Genomic DNA, 24,483 nt, shown 5'->3' on the forward strand with positions numbered 1-24,483 from the left:
ACTTTGCAATATTTTGGCCCGTATGATAATTATCAGGAATCAATCGGTTGCTGTTCAACTTTTCTCCAACGATCAAAATGTGGATTCAGAAGTGAAATTTCAACAGTCCATGTGATATTCTTATGGATATACCGTGGCAAATACACTCAGTCTAGATTTTGTTAATCGATCTGACAAATGCTTTTGTGTTCATCAGAAGAACGTGGCATTTTGACCAACTCTATAAACCATGATGCTTATTTAGGTTAGTTAGGTTTATTATAAACTTCTAAGGTTCTACCCAAATGACATCATCTCCCACATTCTCGTAGGAATGATGTAGGGACGTCTTCTTGAACTCTGAAATTCCTTTATCCTTCTTTTCGTACAGCTGTTGCTCAATTTCCGTGTGATCACATGGTGACGTATTTATTTCTACAAATATTAGATCGGGGGAATTCTTAAACTATGGGTTTATTCGAGAGAAAAAAAAACAGAAACCGAATTAAGAAAAACGCAGTTCATAGACAGATTGGTCGTAGATAACGTACCTCTATAGAGGCTTTCCAGGGATTACTCAGATGCTCTACTTTGACCTCTAGAGACCATAACCAAATAAGAAATTATATGGATCAAGATTTAATCAATGTCTCAAGTATATTTTGTCGATGAACTCGTGACATGTGAACTAACTTCTCCAGTAACATGTTGTTCTACATTGATAAGGTAGTAACACACATTGTTAACGTAGTAACATATTGGTTCGACACTTCAAGTAGATTCACGTGAAAACCTTGCTGATCACCAGGTCAGTAATTTATTGATTTGTTTTAATACAATGGATCATAGACACAATAGACACCCCAGTAGCGTCAGCTGAACTCTTTTCGTTTGGATTAGTTTCGAGATATAAGGGTATTTCATGACAGTAACATTCCCCAAATGTGTTTGCTTTCTTTCCTGACACAGGAAATCTGAAGAAAGATTGAGCATGTCTACAGCCGCATACTCAAAGACGTCATCACAATTGAAGTCATTGGTGGAATACTCAAAGACGTCATCGCAATTGAAGTCGTCATCGCTGCAAAGCTGGAAGTATATAGTACGTCATAATGATATCAGCCAATAAAACGTAATAAACAGTGACATCAGTCCAAAATCGAGTAAGACTTGACAACATTTTAAAAACATCGTTTGAAAGCACTCCACGTAAATTTGAACAAGGTGAAAGTTAAACATGGGCTTAAACTACAAAGCCTAACCTAAATTTCAATATAGTCGCATTCTAGAGTTACCGGAAGAAAGTGCCACAGTGTATACATGTCAAGAATTATGATAAAAACTCGCAAAGAAGTCAATGAATGAAATCTTGTCTGAAGAAAAATGTAAAAGTTCATAGTTTCTTGTAACAAGCAGATGACAATATGAATATGTTTGTTTAGAATATTATGTATTCTTTTCATGTGTATTAAGAACTTGTTCTACATTAAATAGTAACCTACTTACTTAAGACGGTAGTGTATATCTAAAGGAAATTTGACTGCAAACTCCAGCAGCGCGAACGACTACTAAAATGTAATTAGGTAAGTGATCGTAGTTATAGACTACAGGGACACGAACGCACGCACCCACCCCTACACACACACGCACACACACATGTCCACATATTCACTCTAAAAGAATAGAGTTTATGGTTATTAATTCGTTGCCGAGATATCACGAATTGGAACTTATACGTTACTTTCAGGTTTCCCCTCGTCGAATGAGTGCGTGTATTTGTATGTGTGTTTCTCTATATGCAACTTTGTATATAATATAGACAATCATGTATGTATGTGTATTAGAACAGAGTTAATTTATAGCAAAATATTTAGCACCTTGCATTAGATTGAATTGGCAACAAATTATATAAGAGATGTTACAAGATTTTATCTTTATTGTTTATCGTTATTGTTGTAATTGTGTTTCCGGTGACACGCTGGTATTAAATCAGGAATCATACACACTTACAAACGCACAATACTAGACACACACACATATAAACATTGTTTCACACCCTACGCAAATAGGTAAACGCACTCACATAGACAAGAACACCCATGGCAGCAGAATGAAGTATGTATGAGCGCGAGGTTTACATACATAGCTCTCACACTTTCACCAACATTCTGCCAACCGGCTTATATGTTCGTGAGTGTATGTGTTTGTATACATGTGTTTGTATGTGTGTATGTCTGTGTGTTTATCTTTGAACATATAGACGTATGCATATCATCACATTTATGTATGAATATATATATATATATATATATATATATATATATACGCGTATAGATGTGAATATATATAAGATATATATATATATATATATATAAGATATATGTATATATATATATATATATATATATATATATATATATATATATATATATATATATATATATATTATGTGTGTGTATGCTTGACTTTCTGTTTGCATGTGTGTATATGGGCAGGTATGCATTTGCCAACACTTCTAAATGCACGTGTATGCATTGTATACCGGTGCGTTTACTTATCTCCAGATTCATTCAACGGTGCGTTCTGTGCGTTTATGTTTGTCTTTGTGTACGCGTTAATGTCAGAAACCCAACGTGAGCTTATTTACGCATTTGCATTATACGCCAATATGCGTCCTTGTATGTTAAGTATGTTGATGTGTATCTGTGTGTGTCTGTATGTGTGTGTGTGTGTGTGTGTGTGTGTGTGTGTGTGTGTGTGATGATTAATGACATCTGCCCCAACTGTCATGTCTTAGAAAAATTTAGTCGATATTTAAATGCAATCATCCCTTCAATTAAACTGCCAAACTACATCGACTACTTTCATTAGATGCAGCCAAATTAAAAATGTATATCATCAGTATTGCCGTAGTCATCGTCATTATACCCATCATCATCTCATCATCATCATCATCATCATCATCAGTATCTCTATAAAAACCCCTAGAATTATCATTAGCATCGTCATCGTCTTCAACACCATTTGCTGTTGCCATTGTCACCGTCGTCGACTTCATCATCAAAACGAGCCGTGATACGCATCTTCATGCTAATCGTGGTTATCCCCATTGCCACACTTTCTCCAGCTCCTCCTCCACCCCTCCTCTCTGAATCCTTCCATCCGTCCACCCATCCATCCTCCGCTTCGTCCGCTTCTTAGGCGTTGTTTATCAAGCTGCTCCCATCACCACCACCACCACCATCATCATCATCATCATCATCATCATCATCATCATCATCATCGTCGTCGACGCCATCATCGTCGTCGACGCCATCATCGTCGTCGACGCCATCATCGTCGTCATCATCGTCGTCGTCGTCGTCATCATCATCATCATCATCATCATCATCAACACAATCATCATCATTTCGGCGTATTTATCGCTATCATCATCATTATTACATGCAGTAGCAACACACAACAGCAAGAGCGTCTTCATCATCATCATCATCATCATCATCGTCGTCGCCATCATCGTCGTCGCCATCATCGTCGTCGCCATCATCGTCGTCGTCGCCATCATCGTCGTCGCCATCATCGTCGTCATCATCATCATCATCATCATCATCATCATCATCATCATCATCATCATCATCATCATCATCAACACAACCATCATCATTTCGGCGTATTTATCGCTATCATCATCATTGTTACAAGCAGTAGCAACACACAACAGCAAGAGCGTCTTCATCATCATCATCATCATCATCATCATCATCATCGCCGTCGTCGTCGTCGTCGTCGTCGTCGTCGTCGTCGTCGTCGTCGTCGTCGTCATCGTCGTCGTCGTCGTCTTCGTCGTTATCATTATTGTTTTCGTTACATGTATAATGATGATACATCACCAACATCAACCACAACAATGACCAGAAGCAGCGTCACCAAGACCAGCAGTTGAACCGTCATTGCCATCATCGTCATCATGGTCATAATCATCAACGTTATCATGAGCATCTTTAATACCATTTGCAGCAACAATCAACAATCGCCCTACCATCATTCATAATGCTAACAACATAAATATCCACCTGTAATATTGTTTTCACATTTTGGCTCACGACTAGGAATTTCAAGGAAAAAGAGTGAATCCATTGCTTCGCCTCCATTGCTTACCTGGTAGTTTTATTAATTTTTTTTTATCGACACCAAAAAGATTAAATGAAAAGCAACTTCGGCGGAAGTTAAGCTCATAACGCAAAGACTGACGAAATCCCGCTAGGCACTTTACCAGGCGTGCTAACGGCTCTATCATCTCGCTATCCTACGTCGACTTGTACTATTACAACCTTCGTTTTTAGGTGACAAGATTGGCAAAATATTTTGCACGCTGGACAAAATACGTATTGGCATTTCGTCTGTCTTTGCTTTCACATTCAGCCGAGGCCGAGTTTGCCTTTCATCCCGTCACAGTCAATGTTATTAAGAACTGGGATCAATATAATCGACTACTGTAGGCACAAGGATTACCACGCAAAAATTTGAGGAAGATCTTGCACCTATAATAGAAACCAATGTTACACCCATCGCACGTCGGTGAATTTGAAGTATACATGAAAGCTGGTCTGTTGAACATACTCTGGTAATAGATATCAAAATCTTTAGAATAGACACCAAATCGGCGTCCGCTATTAGTAGGACAAGATACTGCAATAGCCTGGGCTTCAAAGGTCTACAGGTCTTCAATATCCTCCGGAAGGACCTGAGAGACCTACATGCGGTGGATATAGGTGTCTTCAAGATGAGTCTGGACCTCTTCTTGTCAGGTATCCCAGATGAACCAACTTCACGGCAGGAGGTGCAGATTAGTGCACCTGCATCAAACTCTCTCATGCACCAAATGCCAATTCCTGAAGTAAAATTCGTGAAGTAAAATTGTGTAGCAACACCAAATGGTGGTGCCCCAGCATGGCCACAGCTCATGAGCTGAAAGTAGATAAAATGAAAGAATGAAAACAATGAAAAATATATATATATATATATATGAATGTTACATGCATGCACACACATATTCATTAAAAAGTAGATGCATAAACACATTCACACATACGCTCCACTGCAGATACACGCACAGTTATGTACATATACATACATACATAGATACATACGTACATATATATATATATATATATATATATATATATATATATATATATATACGGTATTCATATAGTAGACAAAAATCAAATACGTAATTAGTTGCTGTGCATGAATTATAAGATATATCATTACGGTAACACCTTGCAAAGAGTCCAGATCCATTTGGTTCGGGGGCTACACAATGGCGTCGTATTGATTTTAGCCGCATAAATTTCTATAAAATAATATTGATGTCTTCTGGAGCAAAAATGTCCATTATTCTTTTATTTAATGGTCGATTCCACGTATGCAAAGCAAATCTGCAAAACCTTTTAAGCCTATACTTCTCTACCAGTCAATACTATACATCTGTATAATGTTCTGTAGTAAAAGGTTAGTGCAAGATTATGCGGCTATTATGATATCTCGTCGAAGAGTTTTTTTTCTTTCGTTACAGCAACAGAATATATATGGTTTCTTTCTATCTCGTATATTTTATATTTTATTTTAATTTTTCTGGTGTGCTTATTACTATTTTGTATGTGTGCGTGTGTGTGTCTTATCTTGCTCAATCTTCCTTCTATGGTGAGATTTCATCTCCAACCTATTCATAATTTAAAGTTTTTTTTTTGTTGCTGAAGCCGTAATGCATGCATAAATAGATACATACGCACACACCCACATACGTACATACACATACACACATATATAATTTGCTATAATATAATATAATACATATATACATATTTATATTTTTTGTGTTTATGTGTACATATGATTACATATACACATGTATATATATATATATATATATATATATATATATGCACACACACACACACACACACACACACATGTATATATATACGTATATATATATATATATATATATATATATATATATATATATATATATATATATATATATATATATATATATATATATATATATATATATATATACAATAAGCTTATGTCCAAGTTTGTATACCTTCCAGCTGTATACTCCCTATCTTATGATGGAATGAAGAAACACCAGATGTTTTCTATGGCTTGCATATCCGCCGAAAGCCTAGTACCATATCCACACGAAAATCACGGACCACATTTATCTTATTTGTATTGTATATTTCTTAGGTATTTCTAAGGCATATGTGAGTCCATTTATATCATATATTTCTAAGGTATTTCTAAGCACTGTTTGATTCCGAATAACATATTCCCATGTTAATGTACGAAGCTGATATCTATCACAAAACGAATGTAAAATGTAATAATTGTACTAATATGCAATGTGTATTAATTTCCAGTAATATTCTTATCCACTACATGTGTTTTACAAACATTCTTTCATACAGGCATACACATATGATCGACTGTACGCATGAGTGAAATGATACATACATACATATTTACATACATAAATACATACATATATATATATATATATATATACATATATACATACATATATATATATATATATATATATATATATATATATATATATATATATATATATATATATATATATATATATATATATATATATATATATATGTATATATACGTGTGTAGGTGTATATCGCCACAATTTTTCAATATGTTGCCAACATGTGAGAGATCTGCGTGGGATGGATATAGCTGTCTTCAAAAGAAAACGGGATCTCCTACTGTCATCTCGTTTTCATGTTTTGTACAAATATCAAATTTTATTTTTTACAAAGTTGAAGTGTGTTAGACGATAAAAAAATATTTTGTAATGTTCATAACGTTCAATCGCCGCTTTCATACGTTCATAGTAGTCATTAGATTTCAAAATGTATTTCATTGACAGTAAAGAGAATAACTTCTTCCTTTTTGTACCTTTTAGAAGGCTACAGCAAGCTGAATTTTTTGAATACGGTTTTGACCAACCCGCTGACTGCTTAAACCTCACTGGCATAGATCTCGTTTTTATTTTAATCAGTTAGTGTGCAGTTTACATGTAATAGTTTTATGACTGAGCAAACTTCGAAAACTTCAGTTTACTGGAGACTTCTAAGAGGTATAAAAAAGAAGTCAATCCTATTACTACAATTGTGAAGAACTCATCTGACAGTTAAATAGATTTTGAAATGTGATGGTTACTAAGAACGTGTGAAAGCTCTGAATGAAATTTATTAACATTACAAAATAGTTTTTTAATGTTGAACATTGTAAAATTGTTTTAAATACAATAATAAAAAAAAAACGTGAAAACGAGATCATGTTTTAACTTTACTCAACTGATATATATATATATATATATATATATATATATATATATATATATATATATATATATATATGTATATATATATATATATATATATATATATATATTGTATGTATTTTTATGTATAATATAATATGCAAACATTACACACTTTTACCTAGCAATTTCAACACGCAAGATAGTTGTCCAGCCCACAGTTATGACACAATAGATTTTCTTAAGGATTTAATGAGCTAATAAGTGCCATCGAATCATTAAAAACGTGATCAAGCACACGTACATTACAGATTCACGGTCACTAAACATGGCTTATCTACACTGAATTTATCTTCATGTTATATTTACACATCCTTATCTAGCATGCTCTTCCATTGTTAAGCATTTAATAACATTCGGGGATTTGTTAATTTCGAACGAATATTTTTCTTTTTTTTTTCTATGACACTGACTCTCGTAAGCTGTGATGTTATACACAATCTTGCCATGAATATTCTAATCTTTTGTCAATATATGTTGCAGTGGTCATTCAGCAGTGTGCAGTTGTCATTCAAGATAGTTGGCAATGATTTCACTGAAACAATAGACAAATACACGTCATAAATTCGTCATATATTAAAATTAACTCCACCTGAAGAAAATGATAATTCAGATCAGCGCTATATGAGATGGAGAGATATACACAAGAATCAAGATTTTTCAAAACTGAAATGCCATTTAAGACACAAATAGGGTTACTGCCTGGTGATAAGGGGAGAAGTATGCCCAAAAGTTTCTGTCTGAACAGGCTTAATCAACGCGACAATTTTCACAATTTATCTCCGGTAGACAAGGGACTTAGACTTATATATCAAAAGAAGGGAACGCTTTTATGGCCTGGGTAATTTGCATAATTTCAATAAAAATGAGTGACGGGAAATAATTTAGAATGGCCAGTTATATATATTTTCAAAGAGACTAGTATCGAATTGTTGCGTGTCAGTTGACCTAATAAAAGTTCTCTCAGTTGTTGAGTTATATTTGATTTGAGATTTCTTCTTTATAATTTATCTCATTATTATGGTTAGCCTGGATTAATCAAACATGTGAACTAAAGCATTGCAACTAGGAACATCTCCTCTTCTGACGTCAGGCAAAATTTTCAAACGTATAGAACAGAACATGTGACTATGTAAGGTCTCAATCGTTAACTATACAGGCAGTCATGTATTGTTATTTAATCCCACGTTAACTTATGGTGAACACACGCACAAACACGCACGCAGTATATATTTTAATCATGTTCACAAGCTATTGTATATCTAGAAGTATATTAGCTAATAAATATCGAGGAGTATATTAAGCAACATGTAGTTCATTTTATAACATTGGTGGATGCTACTGAGAGAGATGTTACTGCTATTAATAGATAATGCATATAATTTTCTTCATTGGCTCATTGAAAACGTTCGCAGAAATATACCAGACGTACTTCATTGACATTTTAAGAATTAATAAATCATTTCTTTATTTATAACCTTTTTCAAAAAATTAATTGATTTAATTAACAAAATTTAATTTAAATCAACTTTCTGGAAACCTTTGATATTGATTAAATGTGTTATTCTCGATTACACTAACAACAAATTTACATCAAAATTCATTAGAATGATTATTAGTGCGCATTTAAAATTCTATTTAAAATATAGTTTGGTAGTATTGATTCAAAATACACCACATTATACTTAAACATGTTCTAGTGTGTATTCTAATGGAATCAGCCAATATCACTAGTCAATATACTCCAAATATTTCCTTGTTTAATATCCTATTTCAATAACACCTACAATTAATTTTGTATGGCAGTTTTAAAATATAATTCTCCAGGCATCATGACTCATTAATTATCTATCTAACTATCTATCTATCTATCTATTTATCTATCTATCTATCTATCTATCTATCTATCTATCTATCTATCTATCTATCTATCTATCTATCTATCTATCTATCTATTTATCTCTCAGTCTGTTTGTCTGTCTGTATATATACATGTGTGTGTGTGTGTGTGTGTGTGTGCACCTGTCTGTACCTTTCAGAATGAATAAACATTGTTTTGGAAAATGTACAGATTATTGTAATGAAAAACATCTTGAGGATGAGTATATGAGCTCTAACAATTGAGGTTTTTTAAAATATAACAATATTGGTTTCAACCTATAGGTTGGGTTCAGAATTCTCAAAAAAGTACTCACACAGACATAAACACGCACATACACATGCACATATACACGCACACACAAACATATTGCAATTCGTGTTTATGTCTGTTGCTGGACAATACATAGAATGCTTTATCGAAGAATTTTCCGCCTTAGAAGAACAATTCTGTAGCTTTCATCTAAAATTTGACCATATACGAAGCATAATTTAAAATACACATAAAATATGCTTCAGGATGCAAAAGTCTAATGAAAACTTTTAATATTAGACAAATGTTACTCTCGAAAGAAGGCGTCAATTTGGGAGATTGCCTGTATTCCATTGAATTAATTATGTAGGATGATTATTTGAGCTAATTATTTATATAGGACAAAAATTTACTCGGTTATTTTCTACAAAAATTCGAACGCTTGTATTATAACTCTGAGTTTAAATGCAAAAAATTAAAATAGGCAAGCAGCGTGACAACAATTAAAAAAAAATATCTGAAACTATGTAACAAAGTCATGAGTCACTGAGGTTTCAGTAAGGTTCTAGCTAAGTTCTAGTTACGCCATACATCAATATATATGATTCCATGCACAAAAACGTACCGTACATGTATATACGAGTATAAGTCTTCTGGTGGTTATATGAAGTTAGTCACGTATGTGTAAACAGAGGTACATGAATAAGGCTGTTAATGTTATTACAAGTTATTATCTAAGAAAATAGTTATTAATGCCTTTTAGAGATCAATATTGTTATCTATCAGACCATGGTAAATCATGTATGCCGAAAATTTTATCCAGTTTTTAAATGAAAAGTTCTCAATAAAAATCGACGGGAGTGTCTTCGAGTTTTCCTAAATTCCGATCGTTAAAGATTGCAAGAGGCTGTAATAAGGAAACAAAAACCTCATATTTTGGTGTAATTAGTTTTCGAGATTTCAGTCGTCTTCTGGAAAGGACCAATCAATTTCATAATATTCAGAAGATCTCTTAGGTACGGAAAATAACTATTATACATAAATTGGACGTGATTTACTGATACCTGTAAGAAGTACCTTATGTCGAGAAGCTTTACGTAAAAAATATACATGAAGTAATAAGCTTGTGGTGAAGATTTTCGTTTGTTTGTTACGAATCATTTCTGTTCATCTATTGGTGGAAGCAACGATGTAGTACGTTTTGCCGGATTAGATCAATTCAACAAATATTTATAAAATATGTGTGTGTATGTATGTTGTTACCTTTTCTATATAATTAAATGGTTATTTGTAATGTTAAAAGAAGACAAATCTTATAATGAATTTATAGATATGTGAAATAAGACGGGATGGTTACAGGTGGAAAACATTGCTCATTATCGTACTGACTCAGTTTTTGCCTGGTATTAAACAATTCTCACAATCATTGCCATTTGTCTTACGCTGTTACGAAATTTTCGATGTCAATCACACGGAAAACTGTTACAATGCCTCGTGTGCATAAATTCCAATGAATCAATAGAATTTAAAAGCTTCTTCATGTCTTAGCATTTGAATGCAACGTCACTGGTCTTGAAGTTTTACATGTGTGAAGAAATTAACGAATTTCAATTGACCAGGAAACAATGTCAATATATTCAAGAATATAACTTACAAATTTACAATGAACGGTTAATTAGTTTTTGAAAGAATTCTTTTCATTCCATTTCGTATTCTTCAATAACTCCACAGAATTTCTCATTGGAAACTTTTGTGCTTTAGAAGAACAAAATGTAGTTGAGGTCTAAGATATGGTGGTCATGTAAATACTCATTGATGAAATATTCTCTTGTATCAAAAGGTGGAGTCTTAAGGAAACATTTATTATTTGAGAAATGTCAGTGATGCAATATAACATGAACACCAACATTTGCGTCCCGTACCCACGCACAAGTATTTGTATGAAATATAATCTTGTAGAATCACAGAGCTTACATATCATACACTCTATAATAATGTCCTTGATTGTAATATTATTGATCTAGCATTCTATAATTGAAGTTCTACCATAAAAGTATTACTGTACATCAGTTTCAATTATGGCCTAAGGTTACCTGTTTTGGGGGCAAGGGACGAGTCACTTATATCAACCACAGTACTTGATTGGTATGTATTTTATTGCCACATAAATGGTAAAAGCAAAGCCGACCTCGGCGGAATTGGAGATCGGAACATAAAGATGCACAAGAAATGTCACCAAGCCACTTTATCCGGTATACTAACGATTCTGCCAGCTCGAAGAATTTATAAAAAAATAAGTGATAAAATGTTGGCATGAAAGTCTATATACATCTAAAAATCATTTATTGAGTTATATTCTACTCTTGCAAAATTGTTTTTAATTTCATAACTAGAGAAGCAAGCAACATATATAACAACAAAGAAGCCTATATATATAGTCTGATCTTAATATGACCCAAACTTCTTTTGGATTATTTTCTGCTATTGTACGAAAGAAAAGAAATCGGCTAATGAATTCTAAATATTTTTTTAATATTATTTTATACATCAGCCTTCAGAAATCATCAACAAAATTTGGAAATGTTTATAAGAATCCCGGATGATTCAGACGATCGATGCCTAAATTCATCTCTGAACATGAATGAATTTGATTACAGTACAATCGGGCATTGCAATAACAGATCTATTAGAATGAGTGTGATGTGATGTTAAACAAAGTCAATAGCAGTAGAACAATATTCGTGGATTTCTTTCAGAAATAGAGGAAAATGTCAAGCAAGGATATACTATATCTCCAAAGCTCTTTACCGCATGCCTAGAAATTATCATCATGGACATTGAAGGGACAAGATGCGTGTTCATCTATATCGAGAATGTAACATACCTGGGATTCGCAGATGGAATTGTACCCAGCCCTGAAGCCATAGAGAAGTTGTAAACCATGCTAACAGGGCTGGAGACTGAGAGCTTAGCAGTAAATCTTAAAATGAACCGCAAGTAAACATAATATATGTGGAAGGCTTGAGCTGGGTTGAATTGAGCTTTACAGCGAAGAGTTCGAGGAAGCAAAAGAGTACCTCTACTTAGGACACTGAAAACTCATAAGACAATTAGGGAGGGTGGAAGGCATTTAGCTCAATATAGGATGTGTTCAAAATAAAAATAGACAATATCATACATGTCAGAGTATTGTCTTCAATACCACCGCCCTACCTTCTCTCTTATACGCAAGGGAGATGTGGGCTACTACTAATCGGATAGATAATCGACTGGCTACGATGCAAAGGACTATGTAAAGATTCATGCTAGGAATATCATTCGGAGAGATATGTGAAATGTGATAATTCGAGAACGGAGCGGAACGAACAATGTGATCGAAGAAGACCGAACACCTAATTTCCGCTCAGCCGCTTATACTGCAAGGCTGCAACGTTCAGTGGCAATATGTGGACCCGTGACAAGTGGTATCCAGTAGATCCAGAAAGGTCACTTGGAAGGCATCTCTGATGATGGGATGACGCTCTACTTAAGCAATTTAAGTCAAGGTGGAAAAGAATGGTGTAATCAAGACAGAATTGGAAGCAGATTTTGATCAGCGGTATATAACAGCACCTGATGCTGTATTCGATACTGTGATATTGTGGTTTATCTTTTATCTTTATCATTTATTTGTTTCAGTCATTTTAATGCGGCCATGCTGGGACATCGCCTCGAAATTATAGTCGAAAGAATCGACTTCACGGGTTCTTACTTAAGCCTAGTACTTATTCTATCAATCACTTTATGTCGAACCGCTATATTACGGAGACGTAAACACACCGGTAACGATTGTGAAGCGGTGATGGGGGACAAACACAGGCACAAAATCAAGCAAATATAGTTATATATACGTATACGACGGGCTTCTTTTAGTTTTCCGTTTACCAAATCCACTCACAATGATTTGGTGGACCCGTGGCTATAGTAGAAGACGACACCCAAAGTACAACACAGTGGGACTGAACATGGAATCATGTGTTTCGGAAGCAAGCTTCTAACCAGACAGTCACTCTTCCACCTTGATTAACAACAGTTCAAAATAGGTAGAAAAGCGACGATAAAAGCAATCATGATATGGAAATAACTGAACGCCTTCGTGTGAAATTTGGTGAGCCTGACACAAACCCCTAACGCACAAAGTTACCCTACAATTATGTAAACATCAGGAGCAGTGATGAAAACGAGCTAAATATAATGACGTAATCGTAGAGCGTTAGACAAGTATATTCACATGGAATTTGTGATAACACTTCTGTGACAGGAGTGATAAGAAATAAGTTCCTGTACATTACAATATATGCGAACAGAATTTGATTTTATATCGTGTTTAGAAGATTCAGCTGCTGTGTTTTATTGAAAGTCAGCAGCCCCAAAAATATAAAAATATGGGGCGATATTCACGTTTATGCATTTTCAACATATTTCGTGGCCACCCACCTTACAAACTCACGCAAATACATAAATACACAGAAACACGAGCGAACACTAGCATATGAATATATATATATATTTACACACACGTACCCATATATATGTGTGTGTGTGTATCTATTCTATACCAATATTCCCTAATATATATATATATATATATATATATATATATATATGTATATATATATATATATATATATATATATATATATATATATATATATATATATATATATATATATATATATATATATATATATGTATGTATATATATATATATATATATATATATATATATATATATATGTGTGTGTATGTGTATGTGTGTTTGTGTGCGTGTATGTGTGTACCTATCTATCTATACACTGAATAATTTAGAACACTCCTGATAGAGGAAATTCGTGATATGAGCGAAAGTATTTAGACCATCTAAACCAGTCGGTTTTTCAATTATTTATTTAAGAATGTAAGTTTTCATGAAAGATATGTGTTGTCTCTTATACCTCTTATTTACAGCGACAAGAAAGACCATACGGGCATTCACTGTGTGTGCTTAATAGGGTGCCTAATAGATATGGCTGGATTTGCAGGCATGATAAAAATGCCTGTGCGTAAGACATATATACTAATAGGCATACATACGTAAATAGATGCAAGCATACATGCTTACGTATATAAATACATATATACATGAACACGTATATATATATATATATATATATATATGTATATACACAAACGTATATATGTATATACATATACATACATATATATATATAAATATATATATATATATATATATATATATATATATATATATATATATATATATATATATATATATGTTTATGTATGTATATATGTATATGCATAGATCAGCGTGCATATATATATGCGTATATACCCATGGGTAAAAATGCATATACATATGTATACACAATTACGCATATACACACATATACTTCTCTCTTTCTCTATCTCCCTATATATATATATATATGTATATATGTATGTATATATATATATATGTATATATATATATTTGTATATACATATATGTATATATATATATATGTATGTATATATATATGTGCATATATATATATATATGTATATGTATATATATATATATATGTATATATATATATATATATATATATATATGTATGTATACATGTATATGTATATATATATATATATATATGTATGTATATATATATATATATATATATATACATACATATATATATATATATATATATATATATATATATATATATATATATATATATATATATATATATATATATATATATATATATATATATATATATATATATATATATATATATATATATATATATATATATATATATATATATATATATGCATATACACGTGTATATGTATCATCAAACTGAGTTTTAACAGATGTACTACACATTACGATTACATGCAAAGAATAATTATCTTCGATCGAACAGACAGCAAGATTAATAAAAAAAATGCAGTAAAATTCAATAAATAAAATCTCATACCAGGCTTAATTGAAAACAGCAGTTATTGTGGAGCATGAGAGGGAAAATAAGAAGTTAGAAAGAATAAAACGATGTAAGAAATTGGATGAAAAAATAATGATTTTTAGATTAAAGGGTACAAATCTACATGGATATCTATTCCCACACACGAAAACAAAATCTGCATGTATGGTTTTATGTATGAACTTATGTACGTATGTAAGTATATATACGTATGTATGTACACATACGCACACCCATGCGTATATACAAACATAGACACTCAATTATAAATACGTATATGTATTTATAAGTTTCTCTCTTCTCTCTTACAATAATATATATATATATATATATATATATATATATATATATATATATATATATATATATATATATATATATATATATATATATATATATATATATATATATATATTTATATATATATATATATATATAAATAAATGTATACATATATAATATAAAGAGAGAGAGTGAGAGACCGAGAAAGTTATGTATGTGTGGTGGGAGACTGGGTGTATACGCATGACGTGTGTTTAATATGTGAATATGAATAGGTGTATGTGTACGTAAATTTTCGTCTCATACTGAGACGGAGACGCATTCGTAGATAGAGCGATAGGTATGTGAAAATCAATGATTAGAATTGCTGCTAGCTAGATCAATAGAATGATAGGGAGAGTGAAAGAGATAAATAACTGAAGTTATTTAGTGAAAGATAGGAAAAAAATGATAGTGGAAGAGATAATGGTAGAGATAGATAGGGTGAGAATGAGTGAGAGAGAGAGTAAAAGAGTTACTCTCAGAGTCAAACCGAGATATATAATAAATGGAGTCCGATTTTATTTTAATGTCTTGATTGTAAGTTAGAAATAGCATTATATAAAATGAAGAATATTTAGTGGTTTTGATATATGACCAAATAAAATATATGTTTCCAGGTGGCTGTGTGATAACAAGTCTCCTTGCCAACGATATGGTTCCGGGAATAGTCCTACGGTTTGGTATCTTAGGCAAGTGTCTTCTAGTATAGTGTCGAGCTGACCAAAGCCTTGTGAGTGGATTTGGTTGACGGAAACTGTAAGAATGCATGTGTGTGTGTGGCTATCCCAAACCGCTTGATAATTGGTGTGTTAATGTCCCCGTAACTTAGCGGTTCGGCTATAGAAAATGATAGAATAAGTAATAGGCTTAAAATAAAAGTAGTGGAGTTGATTTATTCGACGAAATGCTGTAATTTAATGACTGAAACAAGTAAAATATAAAAGATTGAAAATGCAAATATAAACGCGTAGAAAATAAAACGTTTGCATTATAACATTTATGAAAACCTGTAACTGATATGAACAAAAACAGTATGCGCAATACAGAAGGTTAAATATTATACAGGTACAAATACAAGAATATGGACTGAACAGCCTATATTTTACATCACTATAATGGCTTCTATGCATGAGCTTCTCCACCGGTATTTGCCACTAGACACTATACTACTGCAGAACTTCTTTTAAAAAAAATCCATTTGGAAATCCATGAATATCTGCAGAATTTCCACAAATGAATTGTAATACGAGAAGATGGAATGAGCAGGCTTTATTCCCTATTATGCACGTCATCAGGTGAGCAGGCTCGATAAACACTTCTGGATCGTCTTCAGTTTCTCCCATGTTTTTTTATAACTTAATCTATTTTTAGCATTCATTGTACAACAGCAACACGAAGAGAAAAAGAATAATGAAAATAAAAAAAGAAATTAAAATATAAAATAAGCAAACCCCTTATTCACTCCATTCTTAAGCAAACACTTGTCTCGATTTCATAAAGATAGTTGCACACCCTCAAATTATATTGCAATAAATGTATAGACTGGAAAAAATTACGTACTTTTTGTATCAATCACCATTTTACTTGAGAGGAAATCATTGGCGTGTGGTCAGTTCCTTATCAGAGCGGGATGCAAATAATGTCTGCTTGCATACTTCGATTTGTCTGCTTCTAAACTTTCTTTTAGTTGTTACATGGTCTCATCACAATTTGTCTACCAATCATTAAGCAAGAAGATTAAACCGAGAAGATTACCTCGTACGCACCATTGTACGTAGGGGGTATATTCGTGTATACGGTGCGTAGGTAAACACACACATACACATATACAGACACACGTGTCTGTGTTGTCTGTGTATGTGTACACAGACTCACACGTGTGCGTATATACATACATACATACATACATACATACATACATACATACATACGTACATCCATACATACACACACACACACACACACACGCACATATATATGTATATATATATATATATATATATATATATACACACACATATATATATAAATATATCCTAAGGTTTTAAACTCATGAATATGTAACTTTCCATGCTACTCTACTTATACACCTCTAATATACGCTCTTATGTAAGTTATTTTCCCCTATATATATACATTCATTCAGAATTTAATATAAATACGCAACAAAAGAAAACTAAATCTACAGTGTAGATCTACTGGATTTGTTCAGACCTAATATTTCTACATATGGTGATATATCCACCCCATAGCTGCTTCTCTTATTACTAAATAACAATATCCATACATATTATTATGAAATTGCATAAATTAGGTAAGCAACAGTATAATCATACTAGTAATCATAATAAAAACCCTTTCATTACATGTTTTAGTGAATAAAGGATTTATATCGTACTAAATATCACATATTTTTTCCAAATTCGAGGAACGAGCTTTTGCGTCTACAGTTATATTTTAGAAATATTTCATCATTGCAACATATTATTTCTAATGTTTCTTTCAAGCAGATGTTACGCGCTTTTGAGTATGTATCTTATGGATATGTAATTCGAATCACTAACCAAGTCGTGATGTATTAATTTTTTTTACCTGTTTCAGGTTTCAAGTATCAAATTGTGTCAGCGCGTGATATGCATTGTCGTTTGTAAATAATGCTGTGAGGATCCTCCAGCTACTCTTGAATATGTTACTTCTTGCACGTAGATATGCATATAAGCATGCACATGATCTTACTGTACATTTCTTGACAAAATTTCTATGTGGATACATATTCGCAAAATGACATGCGTTATTATATCAGCAGTTGCATTTTTTATATCACTATTTGCATGCAGTTCACCACTTGTATCAATTTTTACATATTTCTTTTAGGCCCCATCAGTCACTATTAATTTAGACCTGGTCGACAGGACACCGAAAATCACAGCATAATAACGAGCAAAAAAAAGGACACACTCCTTCGTCGATGGACTGGATGAGAATTGCAGCTAAATATTTCCAAAATGATACCACAACACTTTATATAAATTCGGATAAATTAAACTATGTTATCCTGAAAAAGATTCAAATAAAAGAGGATCAATGATGGTTGCTCTGAAATAAGTAGCCACTGTAGTACGTCTTTGATAGAATATAGGTAAATGCTATAAAAAAGAGAGAATTGTTTCACTCAGCATAGTACAAGTAAATTAAAAACTGGAAACAATTAAAGAATACATATATACGTATTTATTCGTCAAGTGGGGTATTAATGGATTGATAGAAATCCTATACAATTTCAAAGGTATCTTAACATAAAATGGTCAATCTAGTGTATTGCATTTTTCGATTAAAATTTGTGCAAAACACAAGGATGTAATCTGGTGGAAGGTAAATTTACGCAAACGCGTTACGTACGCATAGACGAACAAAACCCGGACGTACACACAGACATACAGTCACACAGACACAGACACACACACGCACACACACACACACACACGCACACACACACACACACACAAAGGCATGCGAGCGCGCACACACACACGTACACTCACACGGAAGTACAGTTAAAGAAATAAAAAGGATATATAAAATTTATGGAAAATATGTTACACACTCTAATTTTGTATTGAGCTCTTTCAGCTACATTTTGATTACATGTAAGAACAGTATTAAGAAATCGCTCACACAAACATCTATCTATCTATCTATCTATCTATCTATCTATCTATCTATCTATCTATCTATCTATCTATCTATCTAACTATCTATCTATCTATCTATCTATCTATCTATCTATCTATCTATCTGTCTGTCTGTCTGAACATATATATATATATATATATATGTATATGTGTGTGTTTGCATGTGAGTGTTCGCGTCTGTGTGAATGTTTTTATACTACATAACCATATCAAAACTTTATTCAGCCGCATATGAAGAATCATGCATGTATTCATACATATATATATATATATATATATATATATATATATATATATATATATATATATATTCCCATATATTTATATATATGTGTGTCTGTGTATATATATATATATTTATGTATATATATATACACACATACATACAAATATGTGTGTGTATATATACACACATATATGTATATATATATATGTACATGTGCTCATATATATGGAAAGTGAAAGAGAAAGAAAGAGAGAGAAGAAGGAGAGGGAGAGGGAAGTATGAAAGGGAAGAGAGAAGACGAACGAGAGATAGGAGTGAGCGAAACATTGATAATGTTAGAGAAACTTGTATTGTGACACACAATCGTATAGATTGTCATGTATACACATACATAACACACACGCATACACGCAGACATGCACACACGCACACACACACACACATGCATATACACATATTTATCTGCAGTTATATACTGAGATATGTAAAACCTGCAGCAAAATATAAATGCATTATCTTTTGGATCGATTAGATATGGCAAGTGTTTTTTCGATAATTTTCAAATACAAGAATACCGATAGAAAAATATATTTTAATCTGGAATGAGATAGTGTCTATGAGATAGGCAAGCAGATGTGAAATGCTTGCTGATAAAAAAAAAAAAGAGAAATGAAAAGTATACAGCAAATAGAAAGCAATTCAAAATCAATAGTAAATAAGCATTATACTAAATCGATATTCGATGATGTTCCATGATAGTAATGTGCAAAAAATAGATTGAGCTAAAGAAAGAAATGGAAATGATTAATGTACACGAATTAAAGTAGAAATAAAGATAAGATGATGACAGAGCATGCTGACTTAAGGAAAGTTTGAAATTGCACTGTAGATGAAAAGTTGAGGAATTCTAAAGTGCCATAGTAGCATATTATTATTTTCATTGTCTCGTTCGTTGCTTACAATTTGAAGCATTTCGCACGGGATGAATACAGTCAAACATTGACGATTAAATTCTGCTTTACTAATATGAAGTTTCATCTTAGAAAATGTATATGAAGTGTTTGCTTTTGGTATTATTAACAGATCCATTAAAAGAACTCAATGGAAGAAAACAAAAACAACAGCCTCAATGACAAACCCATTAATAAATAATTTCTCCAGCATTAACTTCTCATTAATTATATTATTGAAAACAAAGAATATTGAATATATACAATATATCCTCTGCGTAACATTGTTAAAGTATGCATAATAAAACACTGAAATGTTCCAGTAGGCATCATAAAACATGTTCATCTATATATGTGCACCCACACACACAACCAACCCTCCACACATATGCATACTGTGGATTCTTTTAGTTCCAGTCTACCAAATCCACTTTCGTCGGTCCGATGCTATAGTAGAAGATACTTGCATAAGTGCAACGTCTTCTTTCTTTCTCACCCTTTTTAAAGCCTAGCCAGGCTCATGGGCCCGGTTTCCCGGTTTCTATGGCGTATGTACTCCTGCAGCTGGAGGAGACGCCAGTGCATCGCAGATAAGTGCCACGTAGTGGGTCTGAACTCTGGAAGGTGTGTTTGGGGAGCAAACTTCATACCACATACGGGAGCATACTTCATACCGCAAATTATTCTACGCAAGAATGTATGAGAATTATGAAAGATTCAACAAACAGACTGGTTGCAATGATTACTATCACTGCAGCCTATTCTCTGTCAGGGCTCAGGAAGAATGAAGAGAAGTACTGCTTATGTGACATGGTTCAAATTACACACATTTATGCTTAATTGTTTCTGAATACTCTTTTTGGTCTTCGTTCATTTTAATCGCAGATTTGAGGCGTAGTCTTTACAGCAGATGCTTCAAGAACAGGAATTTTACAAATACACTCGATTGCATGAGATTCAAAGCTATATTTCTAAAGAATTCCAAAGCATATTCTTTAAAGTGAAGACTAAATATGCAACGTACTTAATTTCGCTTTCAAACGTATCTTCATCTTCAACAATTCTTCGTTTCATATTTGATATAAAAAGAAAATGATAGTAGTAGTAGTAGTAGTAGTAGTAGTAGTAGTAGTAGTAGTAATAATAATAATAATAATAATAATAATAATAATAATAATAATAATAATAATAATAATAAGAAGAAGAAGAAGAAGAAGAAGAAGAAGAAGAAGAAGAAGAATAGGAAAAAGAAGAAGAAGAAGAAGAAGAAGAAGAAGAAGAAGAAGGAGAAGAAGAATAAGAATAAGAAGAATAAGAAGAAGAAGAAGAAGAAGAAGAAGAAGAAGAAGAAGAAGAAGAAGAAGAAGAAGAAGAAGAAGACGAAGAAGATTGATAACAATAAATAGGAGAAAAAGAAGAATCGTAAAGACGATGATGTTAATAACGATATAATGATAATAATAATAACAGTAAGAATACCAATAAAGATAATAATAAAAATAATACTAATAATGATGACAAAAAAATGATAATGAAAATAATAGTACAGATAATAATAATAATAATAATAATAATAATAATAATAATAATAATAATAATAATAATAATAATAATAATAATAATAACCACAAGGACAAAAACCGAAAATATAGATACTAAAATACGATGTCATATATGTGAAAACATAATTAACTTATGAAAGCTAACACATATCTTATGATTTTCATAAGTCTTCAATGCAATTAAGCATCGGAAACTTTTAGCATTCCATGTTTGAAGTTGCAGCTAATTAATTATTTACTTCTAACTAATGTAATAAAACATGACTTCTGAAAAGTAATTTATGTTAATATAGAATTGATAACTTCAGACGTATGTGTTTATTATGCGTACGCATGCTTGCTTAGGCGTGTGTATCAGCTTATGCGCGTATACATATATGTAAGGTACGCTTGTAAGTATATGATAAATAGCATAGGTAGTTGGTTCTATATGTGTGCGTCACTCTATGTATGTGTGTGAACTCATTACCACACAGACTCCTACACATACATATATATATATATATATATATATATATATATATATATATATATATATATATATATATATACGAATGCACACACAAACACCTACATGTATATTTATGTATACATACGCTTACCCACCTGCATGTGTATTTATGTATGCCTGTGCTTCTCTGAATATCGACGCGTAGACAGCTATAAGAAATTTTACCAAATATATTATCAATATGATGTTGCTATATTCTGTGTCGCGATGGCTTTCTTTTATGTCTTGATCTGTCTTTCTTTCGTGTGTGTACGCGTTTGTGTATGTATATAATCATCATACATATATATTATACATAGAAATACATGCATCTATATATATGCTTGTATTTCTATATATAATATATATATATATATATGTACTTATGTACATATGTATTTTTATATACTACACACACGCGCACACAGACACGCAGAGATAGAGAGAGAGGGAGAGTGTGAGAGAGAGAGAGAGAGAGAGAGGGAGAGAGAGAGGGAGAGAGAGAGAGAGAGAGAGAGAGAGAGAGAGAGAGAGAGACTCACACAGGTAAACATATTTCCGATTGCAAGTATATATAAGCAAGTTCATGCGTGTATGGATGTGTTTAATTACATAATTAGTTCCCAATAAAACATCTAATATTATTATAACGATAAAATCTTATTCTCCCTATGGAAAATAAAGCCATTTTACAGCAGCATATATATCTCTACCTGTCGACAGAAAAACCGATACACGCATTTATATATATATATATATATATATATATATATATATATATATATATATATATATATATATATATATAAGGTAATGTTTACCCCCATACCTGGACAAATATACACTGAACCAAACATCTTCGTGAATGGAACAAGATTAGAAGTCATTGACACCTTCGTTTACCTTGGAACCACACTGTCAAGGGATGGTGGTCTTGATGCAGAAATATACCATCGAATAGCGAAGGGAAGTGCTGCATGTGGAAAGCTTGAAAAGCGAGTATGGGCTGATAGAGATATCTCCCTGCAGACAAAAATCAGCATCTACAAAGCGTGTGTATTGACTGCACTTCTTTATTCAGGCGAAACATGGACCACTTACAAGCGTCATGTAAAGATGCTAGAAAGGTTTCATCAAAAGTGCCTAAGACGCATCCTAGGAGTAAAATGGAAGAGTTTCGTAGAAGATACAGAGGTTTTGCGCAGGGCGCACTGTAGCTCAATTGAAAAACATATTATCCTGGCCCAAATGAGATGGACTGGGCATGTAATTAGAATGAAGGATGATCATTTGCCGAAGCGCTTATTTTGTGGTGAGCTCAGCTCTGGTGAGCGACGGCGGCAGAAACCGAGAAAGAGGTATAAAGATTGCATTAAACAAAACCTAAAAAAACTAGATACGTATGAAAGTGATTGGGGAGGAGATGTTCTGGATCGAAGCAAGTGGAGAGCTGTTGTCAGGACGAGCTGTTGTCAGGACGAGCTGTGATGTCTGGGAAGAAAAGATGCTTCAGCAACTTGAGCTTAAGCGGGCCTGTCGAAAGGGAAAAATTGTAAACAGTGGAGAGTATAGGATGTGTACTGTATGTGATCGCGTTCTTCTGTCAAAAGCAGGATATGTGAATCACATGAAAACACATGAGGGTAGAAATTCCAGACACCCTAAATACCAACCGCCTTCTGCGGCCTGTGTCATATGTCACAA

At 32.7% G+C, this 24,483-nt stretch overlaps 1 long non-coding RNA gene across 1 annotated transcript; it reads left to right on the forward strand.

Annotated features, from left to right (window-relative positions):
- Window positions 1-870: 870 nt before the first annotated feature.
- On the forward strand, window positions 871-8,371 carry LOC106869667 (uncharacterized). The gene is made up of 2 exons (XR_001409428.2): window positions 871-1,562; window positions 7,877-8,371. It is a non-coding gene; the product is annotated as an uncharacterized LOC106869667 (long non-coding RNA).
- The last annotated feature ends 16,112 nt before the right edge of the window (window positions 8,372-24,483 follow it).

The sequence above is a fragment of the Octopus bimaculoides genome, chromosome 8, assembly GCF_046866305.1.
Source record: "Octopus bimaculoides isolate indiv1 chromosome 8, ASM4686630v1, whole genome shotgun sequence".
Taxonomy (NCBI): domain Eukaryota; kingdom Metazoa; phylum Mollusca; class Cephalopoda; order Octopoda; family Octopodidae; genus Octopus; species Octopus bimaculoides.